At 39.7% G+C, this 20,882-nt stretch overlaps 1 long non-coding RNA gene across 6 annotated transcripts in view; it reads right to left on the bottom strand.

Moving 5' to 3' along the window:
- Positions 1–2,420: 2,420 nt before the first annotated feature.
- LOC147415919 (uncharacterized) overlaps positions 2,421–20,882 on the bottom strand; it is a 46,749-nt gene continuing 28,287 nt past the window's right edge. For 5 of the 6 annotated variants that reach the window (XR_015183382.1, XR_015183384.1, XR_015183383.1 and 2 more), the window contains 3 exons: positions 17,189–17,273; positions 16,404–16,521; positions 4,172–4,955 (listed from right to left, as the gene is read on the bottom strand). This is a non-coding gene — a long non-coding RNA (uncharacterized LOC147415919). Of the gene's footprint in view, positions 4,021–4,171; positions 4,956–16,403; positions 16,522–17,188; positions 17,274–20,882 lie in introns of those variants that run through there. The other variant, XR_015183387.1, reaches the window with a different exon arrangement.

Below are 20,882 nucleotides of genomic sequence, written 5' to 3'. Positions count from 1 at the left end.
GGCTGACAGCCCTGTGGGTTGATGTGGGGTCCTGAGCTGCAGGAGTCCCAGGAAGCCTGACAGGGACATTGGGGTCTGTTGGTGCTCCCTGGGCCCTGACACTGTAAAGCTGTGCTCATTAACAATGCCTATGGAAGCATTGGCTGAGTAATTTACGCAATTTTATGAATAAAGCACATCTGAAATATTATAAAACAGCAGGATTACAAACTATTAAAGCTATTAAAAGTATCACTGCTTTGCTCACATATAAGGTAACATACATTTACTAACTGGTAGACGTTATACAGTAGTGCTTAGCTAGAGGAGGGAAGTGAAGAACCTGCTGAGCACCAGACCTTTTTGGTTTCAGCCAGGAAGAAACCCTTTCTTGCTTATTTGATAACTTCCTTATTCAATACCTATCAACCAATCCCTCTTTTTAGAGCTCTGAACACCTTAGCATGGATTTCACTTCTTACACAGGAAAGAAACATTAGCCCTTGTTGCTTCCATTCTGCCACTGGGGCCTCCTCCATCTCCAGCGCGAAGAGCAGCTCCTCTGGCTGCAGAGCAATTGGTGCTTTAGTTTCTTCCTAGCAGAATAGATGGTCCATTCAGTAAAATCATTCATTTATTTCTAGAGTAATGCAAACATATACAAATATTGCCATCAAAAGTGAAAAAAAAAAATCCAGTGTTTGTTTCCATCATTAATCCTTCACAGAAGACACCAGATTTGATCCTATCAACTCAGCCATGGTCATCAGTTATAGGAAAACAATCCTTCTTGACAGATGTAATAGAATAAAGCACTCAGTGTGTTCATGAAATTAATTTCTAGTGTACGCATAACTCCTATCTACTTGTTCACAAATTATGAACCAACAATTGACATGAAACTCTATGTATGTGAAACGTAGAAACACAAAACAGAACTGTTACAATCTCAAGTATTTGTAGAGGAAGAAGAATCCCAGTTAAGATCATCAGAACACTCTTGCTGTTTTCTTATTACAACACTGGATAAAGACAGTTACCCAAAACGTGAGTCTCACTCTAATGCATCAGTAAGGTAACTAAGGCAGTCACACCTTAGACTTCTGGAAAGTGTTGGAAGCCTGGGTTTAGAGTTGGGAGCGAGAAAAGGGCTTTCACAGAAAAGACGAGAGATGGTCACAACGGACAATTCATCAAAACTGAAATTATTCCCATAAGAGCTTCCTGTCCTCAAAAAAATTGGAAAAACAGGTTTTGAAATTCTAGAAATGTGCCATTTCAACATTTCTAAAACAAAAAGTCTTGGTTTTGCGGTTAAAAACATCTTCTCCTGTTGAAACTTAATTTAGTTTATATTAGGAGTTTAAAAAAGAAAAAAAAAAAAGGTCAATAGTAAAATGAAATATGTTTGTTTGTTTCTTAAGTCACTCATATATTCCCTGAGCCCCATGCCAGGCCTAAAATTTCAAAATCAACAGAATCCTTGCAGGACAAGAAAACTGTTTTTTGTATATCCACACAGCAAAGGGAATGTTAGCAGTTCAAGCTCTTCCCAATTTCCTTGCAGTGTGGCTCAAAAATGACTTTTGAGAACAACCTTAATGAATAGAAACATAGTCTAGACCTCCAAGCTTTCAAATGTTTAGTGACTTCTTATTCCTTTCCCCCTTTTTTTAGTTTTATTATTATACTTTTTAGAAAAAAGCTACACAGAGAGTCTTTAGGGGACTAGAACCGAGGAGTTTCTTCAACCAAATCACCACAAAGTTGTTCTTGTAGATTCCTGTAATCAAAGTATTAAACATACACGCCTATATTTTACTATGACCTTTGTATGGCAAATAGATTAGTCATTGTTGCTGCTGCAACTGTTATGACGAACTGGGTTGGGGTTTTAAGGATAAAAACCTTAAGAGCAGTCAGAGGCCACTCCTCTTTTTCAGCATCCAGCTTTTCCAGTCATCATTTCTGAAAAGTACAGAACACAGTAGCAAGAGAAAGTTGAACTTGTTTGAATCAGCACAAGTTATAAATTTTGGAAACTTAAGACCAGAAAAGACTGCTCGATAAAACAACCTGAACACATGTATATGACAAGCTATCAGATTTCCTCTCGGATCTCTTATATTGTCCTCCCTTCATTGTATGTGAGTGACACACTGTGTTTGGCTAAAGCATGTATTGCAGACAGCCCTCCAAATGAAGGACAGTTCAGGTATTTATTTAGGCACAATTTACATATATAGAAGAAGTAAGCCATAAAGAGGGTTTTAGACACTCACAGAAACAATGGTAACTAGCCACTACAATCTAAAAATTAAAAATCTGCCTCTGGAATTACGCATACCCATTCCAGACACAAAATCGTCAGCTTTCCCTGAAACAGTTGAAAAGCTATACCATGATGTTTTTTCAGATCTTCTAGTGTTAGTTAAGATGTTCCAACTATGCTGTCCTAGCTATGCTGCCAAACCCACCTCTGTGAGTGGAAGACATACTGGCACAGGAGTAATTTTGTCTTATGATTAAAGAGACAGTTTAACCATACTGACCAAATACCTTCTGTGACACTTGCAGTGATTGTTAAAAACAGTATGTGCTATACATACACACAAAGCCCTTTGTAGTGTAGGCAACAGGTTTTTTGTCAGAGAAACAGTTCAATGGAGTCATAAAGATGATGTTAGAAAGTCATCGTGAAATCGCAAGGCCTTTCTTCCAAGCTTGTAGTCACTTAATTCCTTCTTTCTTTATAGCAAGAAAAATACACCTCAATATTGAAGAATATTCCTCTTCATGTCCAGCTGTTCAGCCAGGCACAGCTTTCCCAAACTTCCAACTGTCCCACTAGATTTAAGTTTCTGCAGTGCCCAATGCCCCAAAACACTGGAAATCTGGGGGAAAATAAATGGTTTAGCTGTTCTCAACCGGAGGACTGCTATAGGGAAAAAAAGAAAAAAAGAGTCTTCTAAGCAGAGTGCCAAATCACCCTACAAGGAGGAGAAAATTAAAGTTTGACTCAGAAATGGTCTACAATAATGAGAAGTATCTTCGAATGTCCTTCATGGATTGTCTTTTGTTTCACTGAGTGAATCTAGCTAGCTTATTTCAGGTTTTAATGACTGAAATACATCAGGTAGGAAAGCAGGAGCATGCATGCTTACTTGTTCATACACTCTTTCATGAACTGAAGGACACTGAGTTCTTTGGGGGAGAGGAAGGATCTCTTTAGTCCTCAAAAAGGGATTTCCAATATTGTAAAATTATGCTAGTAATATGACTTACAGTGACAGAAATATGTAGAAACAGTCTGTAATTTTTTTAGACACTTAGGAATAATCTACGCCAAATCAGGAGATAGATTCAAATCGGTGTTATGGTCATCACTACTTCTAACGAGTTCATTGTAACGGTATTTGTGAAATTATAGACCTATGGCTCTTCAGGCTAGAAAGGACCACATAGAATATCTCATGTTCCCTTCTCTTTAGTACAACCATATAATTTCACCCAGCTGTGTCTCCATTGTTTGCTAAAGCATACCATCCACTCTCAGTTTGCAGACTTCAAGAAATTGTAAGCTCACTGTTCCTCTTAGTAATTTGTTCCAGCGGCTGATAACTTCATTGTTAGCAACTGAGGAGCGTAACACTAATCTAGGTGGCAAGCAAAAAAATACCGGGAATAGCTCTACCTGTTTAAACAATGGTATTTGAGATAATTAATATCTTTCTCGCTACGTCTCTTCATCATAAAAGCACCAGGGCTTTAACAACTTTTTTTTAAGCAACAACTACTTTTGTGAACTTTTCGCATTTGTTTCTCATCATTTGGGTTTCTAGAAGCTTATAAAATTTGGAGGCAAATCCACATTCTGGTTTCCATCTCCATAGGCCACAATGCTTTCAAACAATGACTGATACTTTCTTCTGTAGCTTTCCGTGATTTCCATGCAGCCTTTTTTCATGACAGAATGGAAGCCGCCTTCTCACAATGAAATTATTCCCATACGGATTCATTGCTGAAAATTCATGAGAACTCCTGCACATGCACAAAAAAGGAATAAGAAATGTGAATACTCTTTGGGATGCCACAAAACACATTTCCAGATAAAATAATAGTTGGCATTTTTGCAGACCTTTCCATCTTCAAAGCATTGGACATGCGTTCATCATCAAAAAGAGTAGCAATATTAAATATCATAAACTTTACTTTACTAAGATTCTGCTTCACCATCACTGTCAGATTTAGCTACCATAGTTCAAGAGGTGATAAAACTATTATGTATGACTGATGGACTTAGCCTCTGTAGCGCACCCAACTTTGACAAATACATCACCAGCAGAATTCTTGGAAATCTCACTCCCTGGAACACAGTTAGGATATAGAAAGAGTGTGTTACACAAAGGCTGACTGCTACCATATATTAAGACCAGGTGGTCTTAATGGGTGGGCTACAACCCTCTTATCTGCCCTCCCTCTGTACTTACTTTGAAGCTTTACTCTTACAAGTTCTGAGTCCTTTATTAGAAGCTGAGGCTCAGCAGCACAGAGGATTAGCCTTTATTGTCTCACTCATGGTCAGGCCTGTCTGAACGCCCTTTTTTCTGTAAGAGGTGCTTATTGATGGCAGAAGTCCTGTGGAGGATAATTCCCAAAATACATCCATACGTGGCAATGGACCACGGTGCAGAGACTCCTGAGCAAACCTGACAGCTGAGATAGTCCCACAGCGCACTGCAGCACTATACAGAGAAGCTGTTAAGGTCCCAAAAGCAGCTTAGCCATGTTTTCATAGCCCTTCATCCAGCCAAGTCCTAGCTCTAGTTCAGAGTCACCTTGATACAGCTGTACCAGTCCAGTGCCCATCTCACCATGACTGCAGCACCTCCATAACAGTAACACATGGCCAGGAACTGCCCACTGCAGTGGGTTGTCACAGCAGTCAGAACTTCAGAAGTAAACACATAATAATGCTGAAAAGAAAGCAAGAAAGTGCTTTAAAGTTTTACGTTTATCATCTGTTACGCTGACAGAGAGGGAGCCTAAGTTTGTCTGATTTGATCAAACTAAGCAATTCAAGCACCTTCTACCTAATTTTAGGCCAAAGAAAATTGCAGCAATACAGAAGCAGCTGATAAATCAAAAGCAGAAAAATAAGAATTAAAGCTCAGTTCAGGCTTTTCATCTTTATTACTCTTCTTTATGTACATATGGTAGATGTTCAACACTTTCCAAGTCTGTATGATATTCCCTTGTGCTTCAGGAGCTCCTAAAAAGGCAACCTAACAGTTTCCTGTGACCGAGAGTTGAATGTGTTATTTGTTACCAGCTGGTTCATGGGTAGATTGAGCCCAAGCCTTGGCTTTAAGTGATCAAACCTACTTGAAACCACCCGCTCACAGGATGAATTCATGTACAGAGAGAATTCTGGCACAATATTTTATTTCTGACTTACGGTATATGACTTTTTTTTTTTTTCTAGTCCAATATTAAAACCAGAACCTGTAACGCACCAAATGCAGACTGCATTTTTTGGAAAGCTGATACCAAACGTAACAGTAAATGAACCCTTCTGAAAGGTTAAAGTTGCTTTCATATAAAACATTTTCTACCAGGAAATGGAAGTGGAATGTTGAACTAAGCATTTAACTTGAAAGAACTATGCACAGGCTCCAATGGTTGCATTATCCTTTAAAATAAAAAAAGCAAAAGGTTTTTATGAGCATACATAGCTCTAGTTTCATAAAAAGGGTATTATGGTGACAAGGTAAAATGAATCCCTGTCCTTTGGATGCTTCTTTTAACCTTCTAACAGCTCCCTCCCTGTGTATTAATCATTCTAGAGTCAGGTTTCACAGTATGGCTGAATTCATCTAACAGTCCTGCTCCCTCAACTTCTCCCTGCATCCTTCCTTCCCTGGCCCATTCCTTCCCTTCTACTTTCTCCAGTTTTCATGTGGCTCCTCGGTGAACCCAACTGGATTACTAAATCAGTAGAAAACTATTAATGTTTTTATTTTGCTGTATTTTTTTTCTAGCAGCTGGCAAGGTGAACCAGCTCTAGGGGTGATACAGAAATCAGAGATGGTGCAGAAGCAGCAATGGGTGAGAACAGCACTCCTAGACTTTCTTGAGAGACCTCAAACCCTTAAAGGACCCATTCTAAGTAATATGATTGCCTCTTACAAATACACTTACCATTTGATACTGCAGATCTGTTGCACTAGCTTCTGCAAAAACTTAATGAAAGAAAGTAATCATACCGAACAGATTTACCACTTATAGAGAAAACAAAGATAAATGTCACACAGATGCACCATAGGGTGGTTGCCCCCTCTCAGGAGTAGACAAGCCTTTATGAGGGCAGAGACCCATGCATCTCAGCAAGTTTGCTGATTACCTAAAACTGTGAATAGTGGCTGAGACACCAGAAGGCTGTGCTGCCATTCAGCAAGAGTGGACAGGCTAGAGAGTTGGGCAGAGAGGAACATAATGAGGTTCAATAAGAGCAAGTGTAGGGTCCTGCACCTGGGGAGCAACAACCCCATGCATATCGACCTGCTGGAAAGCAGCTCTGCAGAGAAGGACCTGGTCATCCCAGTGGAGACAAGTTGACCATGAGCCAGCAATGTGCCCTTGTGGCCAAGAAGGCCAATGATATCCTGGGATGCATTAAGAAGAGTGCGACCAGCAGGCCGAGGGTGGTTCTCCTCCCCCTCTACTCTGCCCTGGCGAGGCCAAATCTGGAGTACTGTATCCAGTTCTGGGCCCCCCAGTTCAAGAGGGACAGGGAACTACTGGAAAGAGTCCAGCAGAGGGCAACAAAGATGTTCAGGGGACTGGAGCAGCCAGAAGAGAAGAGAATCATACAATCATTTTGGTTGGAAAAGACCTTTAAAATCGTCAGGTTCAGCCATTATCCTATCACTACCAAGCCCACCGCTAAACCATGTCCCTAAGCACCACATCTGTATGTCTTTTAAACACCTCCAGGGATGGTGACTCCACCACCTTCCTGGGCAGCCTGTCCCAATGTCTAACCACTCTTTCAGTACAGAAATTTTACTGAGAGGGGACCTTATCAACACTTATAAAGGGATGGTGCCAGGCTCTTTTCAGTGGAGCCCAGTGACAGGACAAGCGGCAACGGGCACAAACTGGAGCACAGGAAGTTCTGCCTCAACATGAGGAAAAACTTCTTTACTTTGAGGGTGGCAGGGCACTAGAATAGGCTGCCCAGGGAGGTTGTGGAGTCTCCTCTGGAGATAGTCGAAATCTACCTGGACACAGTCCTGGGCAACCTGCTCTAGGTGAACCAGGGGGTTTGGACTACATGATCTCCAGAGGTCCAATTCCAACCCCTACCGTTCTATGATTCTGGGATATTTATATTAAGCAACCAAAGAGTGTTTCTTTACTGGATAGAATCTTCTGCTTTTAGCAGGGGTGGGGGGTAGGGGAGTAGAAAGCCAACTTCATACAGTTTCCTCGACCCTTGATTTTGATTCCTTCATCTTTCAGGAGTGGGGAGCCATTCAAACGAGCCTGACATATTGAGCTACTGCTGATTTGCCAGATTCCAGTGTCCTCAAGTGTGACACAGCATTGTTATTCAGTGTCCTGTATTTAAAATCAGAAGTGATTTAATCTGGCTCTCTGCCACCCCACTTGCTGACATGTTGACACCATGTAAATAATGCATAGCTGTGTGACCACAGTACTTTCATGCTGCATGCTGAGAGAAACAGATAACACCTGCTATTATTATTAACTACATCTTAGATACCTTGGAAACGTGCAAAATGAACATCAAAATTAATTCAAACATGTTGTGGTCTCCACCTCCAAACTTCTTCATTAGGACTCAAAAGGAACCTGTAGATCCATTGTGATTAAAAACAGAGATTGCTAATTTACATCTCATATCCTTTAGAAGTCACCCTTCTAAGACTGTTGATAAATGAGTTTGTTAACTGGCGCAAGAATTTCCACCGGCAAGATTTTCCTCTGTACGGTATTGACTGAAAACACCACCATTCTAGAAAAAAAAGCTCAGTGAGCAACAAAAACTCAGCTCTAGACTGCAAAATTCTATCTAATTAATATTAGACACTGCTCCCTATTAACATTAACCAGTCTGTTTCTACTCTTCTGATCATGTCAAAATGTAATGCTACTAATGTCATCGGGGCATGCTCATTAAACCGAAGTGAAATTATGGTTTTAACTGGGGTACACTGTAAAGCAAAGATAGCACATCTGATGTCACCTACTTCTTACATGACCGTCTTTTATCATCTAAATGTCATTCGACCTCAGTTACATTGAAAGCAGACAGAAGTATAGGCGGCTTTTCACAGGGCATTTAACAAGGTTGAAAGTTATCATCTATATCACTGGTTCCCAACTATCGTTACATACACCCTCCTTTCCAATCTTGTGACTGCCAAGCAAAGAAAGCAGCTGATTATACTTTTACATTTCCATCGTGTATCAACAACAGTAGAAAACTTGCTTTTCTTCTTCATTTTACTGAGCCTATGCTGCCAGAGAAGGACCGTGGTACACATTCTTCTTGTGAAGACACACAGGAGTAACTGTTAAGTCAGGAGAGACAACAAAATACAGCAAATGACGAAAAACAAAAATCAAGTCATTAGAAGTTGGGATAGCTGTGGACTACTGTGGAGAATTTGCCTCAGTCCTCGCTCTGTGGCCAACAGTAGGGAATTGCACCTATGCAGTTATGCAGTTCCCTACTGACTTTAGATTCCCAAAACCCAAAAAAAAAAAAAAATATTTGGCTCCAAACCACTGAACTGTGCAACTAGATCATAATTTCTCAGGGAAAATCAGATATACAGCTTGAAACGCCTTGCCCAAAAAATTCCTTTAGAAACTTTGGAAACTAGCAAACACAAAAAAAAAAGAAAGGGAGGGGTTTGGTTTGGGGTTTTTTTCAGCTCTTATGAGACAGTCAGAGCACACAGAAATTTGGGTTAGTTCTGCTCAAGGATGAATACATTGGACAATATTCTGTACTTGTTCACATTGTTCAAAAGGATCAGCATTTTGAGAGTCCCAGACCCAGACCAGTTCTTTCTGTTTTCTTTATTAAGAAGACCAGGAATCTTGTGGTCTCTTTTCAAAGGAATGTCTTTGTCCAGAATCTTGCCTCAGAGATTTATTTGCACTATGTTATTTAGAAAAGAACAGAACACTGGAATGACTTCCTAATTTCTTTAGTAAATCTGTTCTCAATCTACTTTATTCCAAGCATTTTTATAGACAGTTTATTACATGATGTTCTACTCTGAAGCTCTGTAATTACACACAGATTGGTCAAACTTTCTCTTGACCAGAACAGACTTGTAGTAAATATAGTAAATTGAAAGGAAAAGTTTTGGGAAAAGAGTAGGTTGGTTGAGAAGATAACTTACTGCTCAAGAGGCAATCTCTGTTCTGACAGTTGCTATGGGTAATGTGGATGCCCCTCACACAGAAGTCAGAAAGCTGGTCTCGTGGAGGTTTTGTACAGTTTTTGTTTTGCCTGGGGTTTGGATTTCACAAGGCTAACTAGATTGCCCTTGTCTAGGAAATCCCAGGGGTAAAGCCAGATGGTGTCTGTGTGCAAGCTGGAAAGAGTGAAAACGGGGAAAGGGTAGTGGCTGAAAACCACGGAATAAAACCCACTGAACTAGATGAGTGGGTAAAATATAAAAAGTTAACAAGAAGTTATGAAGTGGCATGACAAGGGTAATGAAGTGTGCTCACCACAGGCAAGAATGTGAGAATTTTGAGGGGAACATCAACTGTATTCGGATCTTTTTTCTAAAGTTCATTCAAAGCTTCTTTCAGCAAGGTTTTCTCTCTCCCTCCTCAATGGAAGTCTTGTGAGAATTCTGTTAGCTTTAGAAAATTCCTCTAAGTTCTTGCTGCCAGATATATACCTGTATATGCAAGAATTAATTAATTATTCCAAACAAGTCCAGTGCTAGACAAGTAGCAAGTAAAAATAGCACAACTTGCACATTCTTAGTAAGAGCTAGCTCAGCAGTCAGCAGCACTGCCTGAATGGTCAACTAACTATAAAAGCTCCCATTATGTGGCAACCTGATTTGACTGTTTCCTGTACCAAAATGTCCTATTTAAGCGACTTAAAATGTACAGGTAAGTCTCCTGTTTTGTGAAGCTGAAAGTACGTCAACACTGAAAGAGCAAAATCTGGGTAAATGTGAGCTACTGACAGCAGTAATGAGTCTGTTCAAGAGGAAATGGTGCACTCTTCCTGTCATCGTGGTTTCTCTCTCAGCGGAGGGGGAAGGGATGAGGAAAACAGAGACTCTGCCACATTCAAAGGCAAGATCTTCTGATGGTGAGGCTTTCTTGCATTTTATCTGATGTTCATATTTACAAACTTGAGCACACATGGTTTCACAGAAACATTCAGAAGGGAAGACTGAGGTGATGAACAGCACATGCATGACCTGTTTCCTGTGGTGGTTGATAAGGGTGTGCTGGATGCCTGGCCAGGCTGGTGGGGGACAAGCAAGAGCTGAGGCAAGAAGCTGGGTGTGAGGGCACAGAATGCACATACGTACATGAGCTGAGAGTCCAATGGCAGTTAATTTCCTTGCTTATAAGTCGTGTTGTTTGCAGACCAGTTTCAAGTGACACACAAAATAGCTGCTTTTTTATACACATAACCTTTATCGTCCCATCCATACAGTATTTTGAACATTTTCTGTGAAAAACAGCATTAGCTTTTTTTATTTTCTACTACCAACATTTTAGTTTTCACATCCAAAAAGCATGCACAGTTCCACATAGAGGTGTAATCTCTGCTTGATTGTTTATAATTCCAGTGTTGTACCCTTTCTTATCTGTTCATTTTGGCTAATGTGGCTTGATGATTTCACTCCGTGTTTTCCCTTTTCAATTGTATACATCAGATAGCAGATATTCATACTTCCCTTCCATCACATGACACATTTTCATAAAGCAGAGTGACAACGTGGCAGATTTAACTTTTGTGAAGAATTAGCCTTGATCTACGCCACAGCATTTCTTAGAAACTAGGACTAATTTTTACAGTATAAATTAGGGAATGTAAGGTATAAATGGTACTGTGCTTGCAAATATTAAATTCTATGTATTACATTTCTGTAGAAAATCAGTACTCACTCCATTAGTCTGAAGATTTATTTGTTATTTAAAGCTAATTCTATTTCTGAAACCGCCTCTTTAAAACTGTGTTATCTGCTTCATCTCTGTGCTAGCCTGCTATCTCTGATATGACGGATGCTTTGGAAGACGTTGCTATGAAAGGAGAGTACACTTGCAGCAGCGTACTTGAAAGCTAACCAACTGTCATCCATCTTCTCTTTTACAGTATGTGCTGGTATAAACAATGGAGAAATCAGAGGCTTATTGAGGCTGCATTGAAAAGCAGTCAATCAGAGTTTCATTGAAAATTTGTTGAGGGTGCTAGGCTATAATTTTAAAGGTGTTAAATGTTCCAGATAAATGTATGCTTAGCTTTCTGTAAAGAGCTTAGACACCTTAACTCCACTTACTCCAGCTCAAGGTGAGTGCTTTCAAACACCTCAAAATTGCAACAGGCAACTACTTGAATGTCAAAGGCCTAGATACCCTTAAAAATCTCAAGCCCAGCTCCTAATGACCAGTAGTCTTAGCCTGCCAGCTCAATTCAGTCTTGAACACTGCACTGTATGAGTGTTAGCTACCTACCCACTAGAACTAGGTCATGACCACCCATCTGAACAGTAACTCAGAAGTAATAAATGAGAAATACCCCTCTTGGTTTGTATTTGAATCATGACATAGAGGTAAAAATCTCACCATACCATTATAACTATCCTAACCCCCCAGTCTTACCATCCGTCACACCTCTACTTAAGCATGCAAAAAATAAATATCTTCCTAACAGTCTTTCCTCAGGCTTGGTATGAGTGATCTGATAACACTCAGAAAATTGCTATGAAAAGATACCATGAAATAATTTTTTATTCTAAGAGCTATTTTTTATTCTAAGAGCTATTTTTTAATTCTAAAAGCTATTTTTTTTATTCTAAACAGATATCATTTTTTAAAAAAAAATTCAAGAAAATATAAAAACATTGTAAGCTAGGATCAATGTGTCTGAAACTACAAAAAGCAAAACCTATACACTCCTGCTACAATAAATAATTTTTTAAAAAAGTTACTAACAATAATTTTTTAAAAAGACAGAAGAATTTATGCTTTTAAGAGTATATCAGTGAAAGATCTAGCAAACCAAAGTGTTTTCCTTTTCCATTCCAATTAAATCACACACTATTTGGGGTAGAAATTTGGCAGGGAACTCTGTTGGATTATCCCTACTCTGTGGCTGGACTGATTTCTTTATCCTTTTTTGATAGATGGACGTCTACCCGAGCCCTGAATTTCTTCAGTGGTGCTGATTCCAAAGCCTCATTTGGCAGCTGGTTTCCTTGGCTATGAGACCTTATATTTATAAACTTTTCCCTGATATATAATTCTAGCTTTCCTCTCACAATGCTTAGGGACACTTTTTTCTTTCTTTCTTTCTTAACTAAAGAGAATAATCAAATATCGTCTCTTTTTCATTTCCTTTCTATTGTGGACAATAAGAGGTCACTTTAAACTTCCTGGAATTAACATGATTAATTCTCTCAACATCATACCGTGGGTCTTATTTCACAAGCCTATCATCACTTTTCTTACGTAGCTCAAGATTTAGCCAACTTTTTTTAAACAAAATATCTAAAACCAGTTACAGTACTTCAGCACATGACCATAAATGACCACAAACAAGATTAAAGTTTTCCCTTCTCATAATGTATATTTCCATGGAGTATGTTGTATAAATGGTTACACAGCTGATTATGAGGACCTTTCATCAGGCTAGAAAGTGTAAGGGTTTGTAGAGCTGAAAAATATCAGTGCTGTAAAAAGAATGTCACTGATCTTTGAGACAAGAGTTAGAGATACCAATTCTAACCAGCAGAGATGAAACATTAGATCAGTACCAGAGTTAATCCCACTGAATTGGGAGGCTGGTGTCTCTGTAACTAGTATGGGACAATTAAGTAGGGTCAGAGAAGGAGAGATCTATTTTAGAGGGAGTAAAGACAATGTGAGAAAAGGAGTGGGCTGAGAATTAGCACTTTGAAAAGCTGATGAAAAGGAGACAATTTTAGGAGCTGAAGAAGGGCCTAAAACAGGCTAAAGGGTTTTGGGGAGCTCTTTGTACACTGGGAAACTACAGAAGATTATCTTAGCCATGCAGCGCCAAGGTGCATCACTTAACGGCAGTCCATGGCTGAGGACTCTGGGAGGAAGGAGGCTGAACTGCATCTTGAATGCAGAGAAAGGTGGAGTAAGCAAAGCTCTATTTTTCTTCCAAACAGTTCCTACCTGCTAGCATTTTCTTCCTCAGTATGTGCCGAGTTTTTTGTGTTCCCTCCCAAGGTGCCCAGGCACGGTCCTCTGTGCAGTATAGTGCATCTTTTCTGGAAAAATTCCATTAGGTGCATTACAGCACAGAAGTTCTTTGGTCGACCTAGCCCTGGGTTGGATTTTCAGAAAATCATCATTAAATCAAAAGGAGTAAGCATCTAATAGCTTCTGGCTATTCCACTAAACACCTATTTGCCCTAAGCATCTGAACAACTGACTGCAAACGCCCTGAGTGCTCATTGCAGCTTCATGGATCAGACAACAGCATCTGTGAACACACATGGAAAGATGGATCGTGATGCTGTGACTCTGGGAGCCTTTTCTGGTAACAGGATGAGCACTTGGTTCAGACTGTGTTTACTCAAGCTTTCAGACACATCTCATTCTCATCAAACATGCTCATATGACTAATGGGAGCTGTACCAGAGTGTGTCCCATGCAGCCATTAATCTAACTTGCCAAGGCATTCTCACACTACTACCTCACATACATCTTTCTAGTTACCATGTAATCATTTACATTTTGTCAGTAGTGACACAGTACCAAACGTGCCAAGATCATTCAAACATTTTTGACCATTTCCCTACTTCAGTTCCAACCATGAAAAGTAACTCAGCCAATTTAAATTATAAAAGAACTGCTTCATCTGGGCATTCATCACTTGTAGTGACAATTAAATAAGTTGTTTTAGAATAGAAGTTTTATGGCCACTGAGTAGAAAACTCACAATAGCCTCAGAGCTGACCTTGTTTGGCATTTAGCTTTTAGACACTATACCATTTCCTCTGAGCTGTGAACCCTTTAACCCCTGCATGTGCATCTGGATCAGTGTGTGTTCAAGGAACACTTATTTCTGCCTCTCACTGACCCCTGCCATCAAGCTCAGGATTACAAAGTTCTTCTTTCCACTACAGCACTGTCACTTTTAGGACGTGGGAAATGTGGTTCCTTTTTTCAATAAAGGAAGTCTGAGTAATTCTGTAAAGCCACAAAGACCAAACTCTGCATACACATGTATTCCAACACCTTATTTCATTTCAGCTTTTGAAGTTCTGATGTCCAAAATAACCTTATTAAATTCACAAAGCTTTTAAGAAACCAAGTCCACCTAGCAGAATTGTTTTCCTGACACTGAGGACAAAATTCCACAAATCAGAATACTGCTCTTGAAAGTTTTCCTGAGACTGTAAGAATTTGTTGTGCCTCCAGCTGTCTGCTCAATAATTTGCTGCTAAGCATTACTACTGTAAACAAGCCATTTGGCAGCACTGCTTCCAGGTTGAAGAGCCACTAGATTCAGTCTGACATTGAGAAAAGTTCTGCCTTGCCAGAATACCTATTTTTGCATTTAGATTTGTATCTTCACTGGGTTGCTGTAGGATGCCATATACGTGATTCACTATTCTGGAGCCTGCAACTGCAGTCTTTGATAGAAGTAGACAGACGAGCCTGCTGTCTGGTGGAACCATTCCCATTGATGTGCCATCCAGAGTAATGCACTTTGAAATCTTTCCTGCATAAAATGTTTGCATGGCCATAAGAACAGCTAGCAAGGCAGCAGGAGACCTCGTGCTCTTGGGCTGCTGCTGATGCCTGTTATCATTCAGGTCCTATCTGCTTCAGCCAGTACCAGAACATTGAAGCATGGGCCAGAGCAAGCTCACTGGACTTCAACAAAAACAAAAGCTGAGTACAGTGACCTTGAGGAAGTGGTTGGGGACCGTCATGCATAGCTGTGGCCAACCCTCTGGCCATATGAGCTACCCACCCGAGCCTTCCAAAGCCACAAGGTACCTAATACACACCTTAGGAAGCCAACAGATGTATGGGAGATACAGAATCAATTAGCAGGAGGAGATAATCAGCTCACCATTGGTCCATAGACCAATACGTAGATGCTGAACCTGTCAGGTCCTTGGACAACCTGGCAGTAGAAATTTCAGCAGCAGACGTGGGTGCTAATACACCATGCTGTTCCTCCCTTACTGACCAGAACACCTTGCTGGGACACTTACAGTGCTCTTAAGCTGGGATAGCCAATCCTCTGGTCCTACTGAGTCACTTATAGCCTGTGGTCTGGTATCTGGACAGCACTTGCTCCTACTTCCACACCACATTTAAGGGCAGTGAGGGTTTTAAAGCCAGAATCCCTTATTAAACAAAGGAAGTACTGTCCATGCTTTTTGAGGTTCAGGGACACTGGACCTTGCCACCTCCAGAACAAATCAGTTAAATACGGTGATGTTTCAGGCACAAGCTGCTTTTTTGATATGGCTTTGAGGATGATGGATGAAAGAAGAATAATTGGGCTAACTAAATTTATTGCCTGAAAACTTCCTACTACAGCTCAGGAGAATCAAGTTCTAATCTGAATGAAGCATCAGGGAGTCTAGAAACCTTGTTAGTACAAATACCTACATAAAGTCACCAACTTAAATTAAAGCAATTGCTCACAACAATACTTTAAATTTACAAAGATCTTTATAGCTGGTATTTTAACAGAACTTAGTCTAAACCTAACTCTGACCATTTAAGTCTACGGTAAAACTTCCACCGACAACTGCAGAAGCAGGCTGAGGCCTCATGGGAACCTTTTTTAAAGAATTTTTAAACTTTGACCTCACTGCTTTAAAGCATTTTGCAAGCACGTACACCTCAGAGGTTTTTATATAGCTGGTGAGTAAGCGAAAACATATGAGGAAGAAATAATTTGCTCTAAGCCACAGAAGAGCTAGAAATTGGACTCAGAACTGTTGATATCCTGTTCTTCTCTGTGGCATGGGAAAGTTTTCTCATTGAGCTTTCAAGTCCACTGGGCAGAGACGACACTATCAATAAGTTAACACTGTTTGAGTTGTTTATGAAGAAAAGTGGCCATCATAATACTTGTAGCTCTATAATTTTCATTTCCTTATTACAAAATGGAAGATAATTCTTACCTTAAAGCATCCATTCCAGGTTGGTCAGGCTGAATTTCAGTGCTTAATGCACTTTAAGTAGAGACCATAGGAACTGTAAAAAAACCTAACATGTTCATGTTTCATCAGATCCTTTCAGCTGTAACGGTCAAACATTTAAGAAAAAAAAAAAAATTTAAATCAATAGACATGACAGAAGCATAGAGAAAACATTTCAAGTTTCCTTACTATTTTTATATTACAGAAATTAGGAAGACAAATAGATTCTTCCCCCTGAAATGCTTAATGTTGTCTCTGAAAAAAATAAAGCATGTATAACAGCTGATTTTCAGCATGTGACCTCTGATAAATGTCAATTCTTTGGGAAAATGAAGAAACGGTGTATGAAATAATAATTTTAAAAAAACAACAACAGAAGAAAACCAGAAATTAGGCAGTGACAAAGCGGCATTGAGGCAGATTTCAGGAAATATATTTTCTTTTCCAGTGTTACATTCCAAGATATTTTTAAATCACACATATTGAAAACAGATTCCCATACAATTCTTAATCAGTTACAGTAGCCACCAGGGTTAGTGGTTCTTAACGTGTGGCAAAAAATATAATATTTTTAACTCAAGCCATGTCACGCTGGTATTTTACCAGCATTCCTTATGCTATTGTTACAATTCCACTAGTTTCACAGCATTTGACTCTTTCTGAATGCAAAATGTAGTATCTCCCTTTCTGATATTAACAACAAACAATACAATCATAATAACCACGGTTTTTTTCATCCCACTATCTCAAGATACTTTGTTCCTCACCCCGGATTTTGTAGATGGAGAAACTCCAACTCAGAATCACGAGGTGACTTTCTGGAGTCAGCCAGCAGTAAGCTTGCTGTAGGGCCTAGAATGGAAAAATCAGCAAAAAGCAGCACTTACCAAACTTTATAAAGCCTATCTGGTCTCACACGCAAAAGACTTACACTTCTAATTGCCTGCCCTGAACTTGCACCACAGCAGTGCTGCTCTCATGCATCCCCCGGGCAGTATTACTTCCTCACTCTGAAGTTGGGATCCCAACCCACTAGACTCGGCTAGTATACAGCTCTCTAACTCCCTTGGAGACAATAGCCTCGGGAGGGATCCCTGAACAGGGTAACCGTCCCCCACAGAGGCCAGTGAGAGGGATGTTCCATGGGAAAACTGCTCCTTCCACCACCACTCGAGACTGTGCCCCTGGAGAGAAAGGGGGCAAACTGATGTGGGTGCTCCTACACACAAGGCATGACCCACCATGTCTGAGATGTGGCACACGCCAGTCCTTACCCTGTGATTTGCATCAGATTCAGCTGTTAGGAATCTAGATGCATTGGGGCAGCATGTCAAGTCTCATTAAAAAAAAAAAAAATCTATTAAAATTATTACTCATATAAGACACACTCATAATTATTTAGTGAAACTTCCTGTTTATCGAAAACACATCAAAAAAAATCACATTAATAAAACCTACTTGACTTCATAAACAACTTGTATCCAGTATTTAATATTTTAAAACCCATTAAACACTTCATTTAACAATGGAGCAACCAGAAAATTCTGAGATAAAAGCTATAAAAAGAGACTTGAACTATTCATTGAATGGAGACAGAAAGAGATTCTAAAAGAGATCTTGAAAACTTTGCTGCAAACCTATATCTATGTTTTTAAGATAAACTATTCCTAGCTAGCTATTATAAAACCAAGCAGAGTTACATATAAAAGTTCAAAACAAGAGTTGCTGTCATTAATGCAGAATAATTCAGAAGAAACTGCAAAATCCTTGAGAGCTGCCATTTACTACTTTGGATGGGCTTTCTGTTCTCCACCAACGACGCTAAGAGTACAAAGTGGCAAATCACACATTTCCCCAAAAACTCAGCTTGGGGATGACAAAGCATCATTATAAAACTGGACAGGAAAGACGGTGATGGGTAAAAGACATGAAATCTGGAAAAGCTGCATAACTGTGTTTCAAAATCCACATACTATTTTTACACACACAAAAAATATTTGAGTTCAGTTTTTAATTTAATTTCAAGTTAACATGAACCTGTTTGGTTGGGTTTTTTTTCAACAACATCACTTTTCCTTATATTCTCTAAGGTTAGAGGTAAGAAAAAACAAACTACCACCTGACCAACAGTAGGGAAAGGCTCATTCCAGGGATGGTTCTCTCTCCTGCATAAAATACAATACAAGTGGCTAGCAAAGTACTGCTGACTTATCTGATGCAAACACTACAGGCGTTAAACATTTTGAAATAACCTTCTTACCTTACAATAGTTATTTATGCACTTCAATGCAAATTCTACTTTTTTTTAATCCAGGAGTTCCTGGAGAGCATGATATGTACCTGGATTGAAAGTTGTCAGTTTTACCTATATTAAAAATATTTTTTTGAATTGAAATCCTAGATTTAAAATTAAACATTTGATTAAGGAGATCTGACATTTGCCAAACTCCACCATCACAGTCACTAACACAAGAATTTGGCCTTTTTCATGTATCATCTAGGAAATTTACAGAAATGAAACTAACGGTACCCATTGCCCTTCCAAAAACACTGATGTGAAGCTCAGTGCATTTGTTTTCTTGCAAGGACATCAGCAGTATATTTAGCACCAGGGTGGAAACAGGGGAGGTTAGACTAAAAGACTCATATTACATACTGCAGGTCTTATATTCCCACTCTAGTGCTGCTCCTGGTTTTATGGCCTGCTCATTTCATGGTTTCATTTGAAACATTTTGACAGACAATTGCTCCTCTGCCTAAAAGTTACTAACAGCTTTAGTGTGATATACTAGATGCACAGAGGAAGCCTTCCCCAGAAAGTGGTATTATTTTTCCAAAATGAAAGGGCGGGGGGGAGGTTTGTTTGGTTGGTTGGTTTGAAGTCACAACAAGCAGATGAAGCAGCAAATGAAAGGGGAATTAACTGTATAAACAATAAACACGATCATTTCTGCTGCATATATCCAACTGAATCGTAACATAGAGTTACTCTGTATGAGAGCAGGTGAGGCCTTAGACACATACAGAGTTAAATATAGAAACACTGTTGAGATACTAAAAGCTGAGATATTGCTGCTGACCACAGAGAGCAAATTACAATTAAGTACACATCTTTCTGGGAAGTTTGCCAAGGAAAAAACAGGGAGAGGTGGTCATCACTGCTGCTTTTTCTATGCTAGGGAAAAATGGAGATCTAGTTGCTGTAGCTCTTACCAACAGAGCAATTGCACTCAGAGTACAAAGCAAATCAGTGCTAACGAGACAAATCAGGAAACCAGCTCCGACAAGGAGGTCAAAGCACAAAAGTAGAAATGCTTCAGTACTGTCTGCCCCATTAGCACTAAGACAACTGCACTACTGCTTGCTGTTGCTGTATCATGGTGTTATTTTTTGCACAAAACTAGCTTCATAGACTACAGAGAAAAAAGCAGGGAAAAAACTTCAGCTGTAGAGTTACAGCAGGAGAAAGCAGGAAAATTGTAGAAACAAAAAAGGGTTTGAGCAGCACTTTTGCCTTTGATAAGAGGATACCAAGAACAACTGAAACCATGGGCGTACAGTCATAACAGCAGAACAAGAATATTCATAGAGCTGAATTTCTTGAGCAACCAAAGGAGTGGGAAAGCTAACAACACTAGCCATGGCGTAGCCCATAATGAGAAAAAGATGAAAAGATTCCCACAGCCTACCACTCCCTGTATTGGACTCAAAATTGAGATTTATTCTACTAGGGGGCACAAATTGAAAGGACAATGGTAAAAACTAATGGGAACAGGAAGATGTCACGTTCTACCTTATTTCAGTGCTTCTTTGCTTTCTTACAGCGAAAGTGTCTGATCCAGCAAGAAACAGATTATTCTGACTTTTCAGGCAGGTCAAGATATCTTTAAAAGTTTTCTACCAGTCTTTGCTGGTAATACATGGTACTACACAGACTCAGAAGAGAAGCGGCTGTCACCTGCAGCCTTATCACGGGCAGCAGCGTTGAGGTATTTCTGCCATTCTAACTGTGGCGGCATCTAAACAGAGGGGGGCTCTTCAGCAATTTATCTCTGCAAAGGCTTTCCTGGTTGGCTAGTTTTGTTCTTGGTCCAATGTTAGCTCCAATTCTCCTCTCTACCATCCTGATTGCTACAAGATCTCTCTTCTGTAATTTCTCATTATATTTTCAATGTGCAAAGTTATCATTTACTAAACACTAAGTCAGAATCCCCTCTACACAATTCTTAAGTACATCTTTATGTCCACCACTGGGTCAAGGAGCCTTTACTTTTATTTCTGTGTGAGAAAAATCCCTTTTGGTGTGAAAATACTAGGAGTTTCATTTTGCATGATTTCCTGAGATTCTCAGTAAGCAAAGAGCACTTAGACTGCATCTCTCAGCCTTTCACAGGGCTGGGCATCCAGGCTGTACCGAACCATGGTTAATCTGAAAAAATTTCACAGGGAACAAGACAATAC

This window comes from Leptosomus discolor, chromosome 2 (assembly GCF_034619465.1).
Source record: "Leptosomus discolor isolate bLepDis1 chromosome 2, bLepDis1.hap2, whole genome shotgun sequence".
NCBI classification, from domain to species: Eukaryota; Metazoa; Chordata; class Aves; order Leptosomiformes; family Leptosomidae; genus Leptosomus; species Leptosomus discolor.
This window is presented reverse-complemented; position numbering and strand designations above follow the sequence as displayed.